Below are 11228 nucleotides of genomic sequence, written 5' to 3' on the forward strand. Positions count from 1 at the left end.
TCTTTTGTGGGGTATGCTTTTATACATTCATAAAAACTGCTTTTTCAATAAGATCCCAGAAAATGTTCAAAATAAAAGTATTACGATATTCAAAAGAATTGTTAAAAACGTTTGTGTGGTAAAGGTTACTATAACATAAATGACTTTCTTAATGATACCACAGATTGGGAATGGAGCGACCGCACTCAGGCTATTAAATAATAAGTTAAATTCACAAATTATATTTTTGAAAACAAAATCTTATGAACGATGCGGGACTCCAACCCACGACCTCTCGAGTGCTCTTTCAACCTGAGAGTTGATCAAGGCATACAAGATTTTATGACGATACGTCACTCAAACGGTTAGCACAGATGGAAGAACACTCGCACGGAACGCCAGAGTTCGTGGGTTCGAGACCCGCGTCGTTCATAAAATTTTGTTTTATAAATTTATTTGTGTAGGTATTAATCCCAGAAGTGAGGGTTATTACTTTAAGAACTTAACAAATAAGTTTAATTGTACAAGTTTATTGTTGCACGAGAATATGGGCGGCGGTGATCACTTAACATCAGGTGATCATTTTATTTCTCTTATTTATCCTTCTCTTTCATAAAAAATAAGATACATCAAGATAGAAAAGGTAAGGTACCCTATTTCTGCCGTGAAGCAGTAATGTGTAAACATTACTGTGTTTCGGTCTGAAAGGCGCCGTAGCTAGTGACATTACTGGGCAAATGAGACTTAACATTTTTGGGTTTTTCAAGAATCCTGAGCGGCACTACGTTGTAGTGGGCAGGGCGTATCAATTAACATCAGCTCAACGTCATGCTCGTCTCGTACCTTTTTTTTTCATAAAAAATTCATTCAGCTATTAAATCTGATTTTATATTTATTATTATCAAAGAATATACTAACACATGTTTTTGCTGTTATTACTTCATTTTCTTTCAATACATTTTCAGGCAGGAAAATCGACTTCATTTCCCATCCCAATTCGATTTAGGCAAGTGTTCTTGGATATCATGCCCTTAATGTATCAAAAAAAAATTAACATATTTCTAAAGTAATATTATTTTAAATAGAGTCATTGTGTTATCTGTCAGCTGATGGAGAAAGCTTAGCTATAAGTTTACTGTTTTAGTATTCTTCTTCTCTCTTTGTTTTCGAATTCATATGTTTTGAAAATAAGGGACGGAAGTAGTAGGACGTTCAGCTGATGGTAATTGATCCGCCCTGTTCATTACAATGCAGTGCCACTCAGGTTTTTTGAAAAACCCAATCGGCACTACAATTGCGCTCGTCACATTGAGACATCTAATATATAAAATTCTCATGTCGCGGTGTTTGTAGTTAAACTCCTTCGAAACGGCTTGACCGATTCTCATGAAGTTTTGAGTGCATATTGGGTAGGTCTGAGAATCGGACAACATCTATTTTTCATACCCCTAAATGTTAAGGGTGGTCCACGCCAATTTTTTTGACATTTTTTTTTTAAATTTGTTTGATTATGAGTCAGCATTAAAAAATACATACAACTTCAAATTTTCACCCATCTACGATCAACAGTTGTATCGCCATTTTAATATCGGCAATACAACGTTTGCTGGGTCAGCTAGTAAGATATAAAATCATATTTGCCCAGTAATTATTAAGGTTCGAATCTCGGTAGGCTAATATTATGATGAATATGAATATTTGTTTCCAAGTCATGTATGTTTTTATTGTATTAAATATATCGTTGTCTTGTGCCCGTAGTACGGGATATGCCTAGGCATTTAAAAGGCATAAAATTTTCTAAAAAATTATTCCTTTGGAACTCTTTTTGATATCATATCTGAAATACAAGATACAAATACCGCTTCGGAAACAAATGGCACTCTGAGAGAGAAGAAGCGGCGCAAGAAACTCTCCCAGCATTCCTTTTTTGCGTTCTTTTTAATTAAATATAAATTATTTGTACTGTCATTGCTATTGATATAAGATAATCATAATCTAATCCCACGCAGTCTGATCACTCAGATATTCAGCTGTGGAGTAGTAGGATTTACGACAGAGCAATTTTTAATAAAACATTTAAATGTAATTTAAAAAAAAATAAACTTTTTTATAAAAGTGTATACATTTACGCAAAAAGCTATTATGTATCATATGTTTGGGGCAAGTTAGTGCTCAGTTGGGGCAAGATAATTTGTGTTAGAGTCAATATTAATATTAATAATATGTGTATAGAAAGTCATCGGTGTAATAAGATAAAAATAATTAATGGCTTGTCCGTCCTACTTTCTCATTAAGACTTATCACGGCAGATTGGATTCGTTCATAAGTAAGGAAAGTCCTTCACCTCAACTACAATATAGCACTTGATCTTATAAGCTTCTCATTCTATTTATATATATATACTAGCTGACCCGACAGACGGTGTCTGTTTATAGAAAAAAGATCGATGATTCAATAATATAGTAGTAATTAAGTGGTATTTATTAATATTGTAATTTTAAAGTATTTAAAATGGATATAGTATGTTATACTTAAGAGATAGACTTTGGTCATCACGGACTTTTCTGTAGCCCTGTACTAAAAGTATCGGGAATGGAATATTTCCAGTGTTCCTGTCATATTAAAATCTTTTCATTTGAAAACTCCTTGGTTTTAAAAATCGAATACCATTTATTTATTTAAAAAAAGATTCTGGGTATTATCGCAAGTTCTTTTCAAACTTGTTTAGTCGTTGAAAAAATGGAATTGACTCGAGAAAATTCTAGAGCGATGATTTATTATGACTTTCGAAGTGGTGACACAAAAACTTTGTGTTGACCGGTTGATTTCTGCATTTGGTGATGAAGCCCCATCCAAAACCACAATTTATCGCTGGTTTGCTGAATTTCAACGTGGACGTGTCAAGCTCAGTGATGATCCCCGTCAAGGTCGTCCAAAAACTGCAGTCACCAAAGAAAACGTTGATGCTTTGCGTAAGCTGATTGAGGAAGATCGACATGTGACATATCGCGAAATTCAGGCAAGTTTAGACATTGGCATGTGTCAAATACAAACTCGTTAAGATACACAATTACACCATATTACATTATTTTTTAATATCTCAAATGATAGCGTTGAAAAGCCACCAGAATGCTTTTATAAAGCGGAAATGACAAATCTGTTTACACAAATACGATATTAATCCTTATCAATTTATTACTACGTCTAATATATAAAATTCTCGTGTCATGGTGTTAAACATTGAACTCCCCCGAAACGGCTTGACCGATTCTCATGAAATTTTGAGTGCATATTTGGTAGGTCTGAGAATCGGACAACATCTATTTTTCATCCCCCTAAATGTTAAGGGTGGTCTACGCCAATTTTTTTATTTTTATGACATTTTTTTTTAATTTGTTTGATTATGAGTTAACATTAAAAAATACATACAACTTCAAATTTTCACTTATCTACGATCAACAGTTACTTTTTTATCGCGATTTTAATATCGGCAATACAACGTTTGCTGGGTCAGCTAGTCTAATATATAAAATTCTCATGTCGCGGTGTTTGTAGTTAAACTCCTTCGAAACGGCTTTTTTGAGAAAATTTTGAGTGCATATTGGGTAGGTCCGAGAATCAGACAACATCTATTTTTCATCCCCCTAAATGTTAAGGGTGGTCCACGCCAATTTTTTTATTTTTATAACATTTTTTTTAATTTGTTTGATTATGAGTCAGGATAAAAAAATACATACAACTTCAAATTTTCACTCATCTACGATCAACAGTTACTTTTGTATCGCGATTTTAATATCGGCAATACAAAGTTTGCTGGGTCAGCTTGTATTATTATAAAATCGTACAGAAATATGTTATTATACATTTTTATTGTCTGTAGACTAAAATATTCCCGAATACTTACATAATTTTTAGGGTTCCGTAGCCAAATGGCAAAAAAAAGAACCCTTATGGATTGTTGTCTCTCTGTCTGACCGTCCGTATGTCACAGCCACGTTCACACAAAATAAGCCGTCTCGGAGTTTTCAAAGAAAACGCTGTCCTTTGAGATATAACAAAAAAATGTAATATAGTGGAAGTGTGTGTCTTATATTGGTCTACAGAAAAGTCTGCAATGGCATATGTCTATCTCTTAAGGATAAAATACTATATTCATGTTAATACTTAAAAAATTGGCAATTATAAAGCGGTAATGTAAAAGCTGTTTACACAAAGACGATATTAATCCTTATAAATTTATTCCTACATGTTATGAAATCATTCAGAAATATATATTATTATAAATATATATATTATTCCCGAATGCTTACATCTTTTTTAGGATTCCGTAGCCGAATGGCAAAAAACGGAAACCTTATAGATTTGTCATGTCTGCTTGTCTGTCCGTCCGTATGTCGCAGCCACTTTATCCCGAAACTATAAGAACTAAACTGTTGAAACATGGTAAGTAGATGTATTCTGTGAACCGCATTAAGATTTTCACACAAAAATAGAAAAAAAAAACAATATATTTTGGGGGCTCCCATACTTAGAACTAAAACTTAAAAAGTTTTTTCATCATACGTGCCTATATATGAATAGGTTTTCAAAAATTATATTGAGGTTTCTAATATAAATTTTTCTAAACTGAATATTTTGCGCGAGAGACACTTTCAAAGTGGTAAAATGTGTCCCCAATGATAATAAAAATATATGGTGTACATTACCATGCAAACTTCCACCTAAAATTGGTAAGTAGGTTTTTTTAATAAATCATAAATCGTAAACCGCAATTCACCTTTTTACCTTCAACTCAAATATACCGTTACAACGAACTACAAGAACTTTTATACTTTGTTACTTACTACTACGGAACCCTTCCTGGAAGAGTCCGACTCGCACTTGGCCGCTTTTTATATTTACAGAACAGCGTCTGTTGGGTCAGCTAGTCTATACATCTATACATTTAAATAAAATTTGAGTGTCTGTTTGTAATATTGAAATAACCGTTATTTACTACAATGCATATGAATATACAGTGTCCCAAAGTTATGGGACATGAAGGGAAAGTACCTTAAATATCGAAGATAGGCTATTTTACTGAAAGAAGACTTTATGTTATATTTAAAAGTTAGTACTTCTGCATTCAAAAATTTTCTAAAAATTACTTGCCTCGTCTGGGAATCGAACCGACTGAAATGAAAAAAAAAAAACACCTCTACTTTTATGATGCCAATCGAAAGAATGGTCAAAAACTAATAACTCTTCTTAAGTAACATAGTATTTTAAAAGAAAGGAACAACGTAAAATGAATGTTTTCCTATTTGGATTGGTACGAATGGACCGATTAGATGGCCGGCCAGATCCCCGGACCTTACACCATAAGATTTCTTCTTTTGGGGATACGTGAATGATATGCTATACAAAAAGCGATACGAGAACGTGGGCGAGTTACAAACAGAATTGTGCCATATCATATCGAGTATTCACCATAAAATGATAAGAAAATCAACAGGCAGTGGACTCATTAAAAGATTGGCGATTTGCGTAAGACTAAGAATTAATTTACAAATAATACCCACTTTATTTACTACTTTCTTTTAAAATACTATGTTACTTAAGAAGAGTTATTAGTTTTTGGCCATTCTTTCGATTGGCGTCATAAGAGTAGGAGTGTTGTTTTTTTTACATTTAAGTCGGTTCGATTCCCAGACGAGGCAAGTAATTTTCAGAAAATCTTTAAATGCAGAATTACTAACTTTTAAAAATAACATAAAGTCTTCTTTCAGTAAAATAGCCTATCTTCGATATTTAATATACTTTCCCTTCATGTCCCATAACTTTGGGGCATCCTGTATATAGCCACAATACATACATACGCCAAAATGACATTTTTTACAATTTTTGTCTGTCTGTATGTTGACGATTTTGACGGGACTTTTATTGGCAGGTAGCTGATGTAATAAGGAGTAACTTAGGTTACGTTTATTTTAGGAAAATTCAATTATTTTAGAAAAATAAACGAATTTTTAACTCTAAAAATAATTTATATGGCAAAGCAACGTTTGCCGGGTCAGTTAGTTATAAATAAAACATTAAGATACAATTTACGAAACAAGGTAATGTTATTTATAGTCTTTTTGAAAAAGTCGAACCGGCATCACTAGAATGTTTACCAATTCAATTTATTTATCACGTCGGCCACTATCCCCTGTTCCTGAATAATTAACCGACTTCAAAAAGGAGGAGGTTATCAATTCGAACGGTATTTTTTTTTATGTATGTGTACCGATTTCTCTGAGATTTATGATCCGATTTACGTAATTCTTCTTTTGTTGATGTATTGTTCTGATGCGTAATAGATGCCATTTGGTCCAATTTTACATAGTTGGCCCAATTAATTTCATTTTAAGAACATTTATATGAAAAGTTTGGTCTACCAGGATGACATATTTGTTTTCTGTGTACGGCTTTTTTTTTGGAGTTTTCATTCAGATTGATTATATATTTTTATTAACTGACACTAAAACGTGAAAAATAAAAAATAAACTAAGTTTAAAAAACCCGACTTCATAAACTGAAAAGTATCTAATAACTAAAAATTTTATTTAATACACCTATTATGCAAACCTTTACCTTTAATATTAATAAAATACTATTATTTGTATGTGCTACATATTGATAGCTTTGAATATCGTATCGGATAGCTTCGTCTAGAACAAAACAACCCAAGTGGACAGACACGCAAGGCCTGACAACCTAAATAAACACAGTAAGTAAGCTTAATAATATTTAGTTTTAATTTGTTTAGGGTTTGGCACTGACTTAAAACATATCATAGATAGGTTATCATATATCATATATATGGCACATATATAAATAATAGTATTTTATTAATATTAACGGAAAAGGTTTGCATAAGAGGTGTATTAAATTAAATTTTTAGTTATTTGATACTATTCAATTTTTAAGTCGGTTTTTTTAAACGTAGTTTATTTTTTATTTTATCTCTTTACGTTAGTATCAACAGTTACCAGTCAATTACTTACAATAAGTTATCTTTTAATAATATTATTACTCAGTAGGTAATAATAATAATAATAATAATATTAAATCTTTATTAATCCATTAAATTTCTAATGTACAAATACTGTACTTTAAAGTTATCAAAAATTTTATATTACTGAAGTTGTAAATTTATAATTAACTCATATAGGTCAAATTAATATTATGTGATATTAGTGTTCATATGTACTGTAGGGATTGATGTCTTACTTTTTATGACAGTAAGGGACGAGACGAGCAGTGCGTTCATCTGATGGCAATTGATACGCCCTGCCCTTAACAATGCAGTGCCACTCAGGGTTCTTGAAAAACCCAAAAATTCTGAGTGGCACCACAATTGCACTCGTCACCTTGAGACATAAGATGTTAAGTCTCATTTGCCCAGTAATTTCACTAGCTACGGCGCCCTTCAGACCGAAACACAATAATGTTTACACATTACTGCTTCACGGCAGAAATAGGCCATCATTTTCTGGAGAAAATTCGTAGTATTGTATTTTTTATCATGCCATATTTAGGTCCTGTCATAATCTGTATTTTTGTGCCTATTACGTGTACAAAATAATTTCGATTTTTCACATCTGCCAGGCGTCCCGTGACGACTCACAATTTTTTATATTCTAACTAGCTGACCCCACAGACGTTGTTCTGTATATAATAAATAAAATAATGTTTTTATATAAATTTCTCAATAATATATCATAACATCAAAAATTACTTCGTAAAATATGCACCCTGCTGTCGTAATGAAATTGTTTCACAGAAGAACTGTCAAACCGTGCGTCAATAAATTCTCTCATAGAAATTATGTATGGACACATCAAAGGAAAAACAAATTTGTTGTTTTTATTTAATTTAGTAGCATTTTCCTATTTAATCAGCTTTTAAACCTTCCCTGGACTTCCACAAATAATTCAAGACCTAAATTGGCCAAATCGGTCCAGCCGTTCCCGAGTTTTAGCGAGACTAACGAACAGCAATTCATTTTTATATATATAGATACCTTGAATTCGTACCTTGAGAAGAACAAATGCATAAGTGGTCTTATGCAGATTTGTTGATTTTTACGTCATAGTAAAGAGCAACTCAAATAACATTAAATTTTATTCAGAGTGTTCTTACAAGCAGTAAACGAGTAGTGTAATAATTTGTTATTAATTGTGTACGTTTGACAAAATTATTAGTCAATACTAAAAAAGTACTTTTAAGTACACAGAAAAAATTGCTAATATCCAGGTAAATAGTTTGACACCTTTTTATACCCAGAGAAATATTTTTATTAGTTTAAGTAAGCTTTTGAAATCTTTTTTTGTGACAATTTTTTTTTTTTTTATGGAATAGGAGGACAAACGAGCGTACGGGTGAGATCACCGCAACCCACACTCTCTTGCAACACCAGAGGAATCACAGGAGCGTTGCCGGCCTTTAAGGAAGGTGTATGCGCTTTTTTTGAAGGTACCCATGTCGTATCGTCCCGGAAACACCACACAAGGAAGTTCATTCCACAGCTTTGTAGTACGTGGCAGAAAGCTCCTTGTAAATCGCACTGTGGAGGACCGCCACACATCTAGATGGTGAGGATGATATCCTAACTTGTGGCGTGTCGTGCGAAGGTGGAATTCGGCGACAGGAATTAGGTAAAACAGCTCTTCGGAACACTCCCCGTGATAAATGCGGTAGAAGACACACAATGAAGCGACGTCTCTACGCAACGCCAAGTGATCTAGCCGTTCACAGATTACTGGGTCCCCGACAATTCGAGCTGCTCTGCGTTGCACGCGGTCAAATGGATCGAGCTGATACTGGGGTGCGCCAGACCAGAGATGACAGCAATATTCCATGTGTGGCCGGACCTGCGCTTTGTACAGCGCTAGAATGTGGGCCGGCTTGAAGTATTGCCGTGCTCTATTAATGACGCCCAGTTTCTTTGAAGCCAATTTGGCTTTGCCCTCGAGTTGGCCACGGAATTGGCAATCGCTCGAGATTTCAAGACCCAGTATTCCGATACTAGGCGAGGCTTTTAGGGAAGTGTTGACGAAGAGCGGTGATGCGACAAATGGGGTTTTTTTAGTGGTAAACGCGCAAACTTGAGTCTTCTGGGGGTTAAATTGGACAAGGTTCAATTTACCCCATTCCGCGACCTTCTCAAGAGAGAACTCGACACAAGTTTCTCCCGGCACTGGTCGACGATTTCCCGAGAGAGACGTGCATGGCCCGTGTATACGGCATCACCAGTGCTGTCATCTGCATAGCAATGAATATTGGATGTGTCCAACATATCATTGATATGCAGAAGAAACAGCGTAGGAGATAGCACACAGCCTTGGGGCACTCCAGCATTCACGGGCTTCGGGTTCGAGCAATGTCCGTCGACAACGACCTGTATGCTGCGCCCAGTGAGGAAGCTGGAGGTCCACTTGCACAAGCTCTCGGGAAGCCCAAATGATGGAAGTTTAGAGAGGAGCGCCTTGTGCTATACACGATCAAAGGCCTTCGCTATATCCAGGCTAACTGCCAGGCCTTCCCCCTTGCTTTCAATAGCCGCAGCCCATCTATGTGTTAGGTATACCAGAAGATCACCTGCCGACCGACCATGGCGAAAGCCGTATTGTCGGTCGTTGATCAACTGGTGACCCTCTAGGTATACCAACAGCTGACGGCTAATTATGCTCTCCATGATTTTGGAGAGCAGAGAGGTTATAGCAATAGGCCTGTAGTTTGCCGGATCCGAACTGTCTCCTTTTTTTTGGATTGGATGGACAGGGGCTGACTTCCATGAGTCACGGACTACGCCTTTGGAATAAGAGTGCCGGAATAAACGCGTTAGTACCGGCGTCAACTCAGGGGCACACGTTCTAAGCACGATTGGAGAAATGCCATCCGGCCCGCTCGACTTCCTGACGTCCAACGTAAGCAGAGCTCGCCTAACAGTTTTCTATCTGAACTGTACTTCAGGCATAGAGCTCTGACACCGCGGGATGGTCGGCGGTGTTTTTCCGTTGTCGTCAAGAGTCGAGTTGGAGGCGAAAAGAGCGCACAGGAGATCGGCTTTCTCTTTTGCCGTATGGGCCAGGGTGTCATTCCTCATGTGCAACGGGGGCATGGACGGCTTGCTGAAGTTACCAAGAGCAGCTTTCGACAACGACCAGAACTTGCGTGTTCCGGTCGGGTAACTGGAAAGCTGCTCGCCGATTTTGACGACGTGTTTTGACTTTGCACGGGCGATTTGCCGCTTAAAAAATCTGGAAGCACGGTTGTATTTCCTCTTAAGAACTATGCAGTTCGGATCCTTTGTGCCCAGCGCCGCAACCCAAGTTCGATACGCCTGTTTTTTGCAGTCAGATGCTTCTTTAACTGACGCATCGAACCTGGGCTGTGATCTGCCACCGATCGGTACTACAGAGCTTGGTATAAAAATTTCCATGCCCTGTAGTATCACATCGGCTACTGCAACGGCGCAGGCATTAGGATCATCCGAAGGGAAACAAACCCTGCTCCAAGGGTAGGATGCAAAAAAGGAACGCATCCTATCCCAATCTGCTGACTTGTAGTGCCAAATGCGGCGGGTCGCTGGTGGTCTGCGACGTGGGCGTCGGATAGGCACTACACTCCTGACCAGGCAATGGTCGGACGTTCCGAGAGGGGCGTCGACAGAGACCTGGTAACCATCGGGATGTGTAGCCAGCAGAAGATCTAATAAGGACGGCAAGTGGCTATCCACATCCGGGAGCCGCGTTGGTGACGCAACCAATTGGGACAGACCGTACGCCAATGCAAAATCATGCACAGATCGCCCTGCGTAGTCTGTGGTACGTGATCCAAGCCATTCGGCATTGTGCCCGTTGAAATCACCCAAGACTACAATTTCAGCGGAGGGGATCTGTGCAAGCACGTCGTCAATCGCCGCTTGAACGCAGCCCATGAGATGATCGGTTTCTGCGTTACCACTATGGGACCTGTAGACACACGCATAGATGCAGACGCGGTCCTCTAAATCTACGCGGAGCCAGAGAGTGGACAGGTCCCTACCCTCAAAATTGCCGAGACGGCGACAGCAGATATCCTCCCTAACGTACACACATACCCCGGCATGAGGCAAAAAATTGTTCTTAATTTTGTACCCGGGGTACGGGTCAATGGCCTCCGGTCCTCGACACTAACCTATATGAAACATAGCGGCACTAGGCCGCTACTTCACGCCGGTA

Source organism: Leptidea sinapis, chromosome 6 (assembly GCF_905404315.1).
Source record: "Leptidea sinapis chromosome 6, ilLepSina1.1, whole genome shotgun sequence".
NCBI lineage: Eukaryota > Metazoa > Arthropoda > Insecta > Lepidoptera > Pieridae > Leptidea > Leptidea sinapis.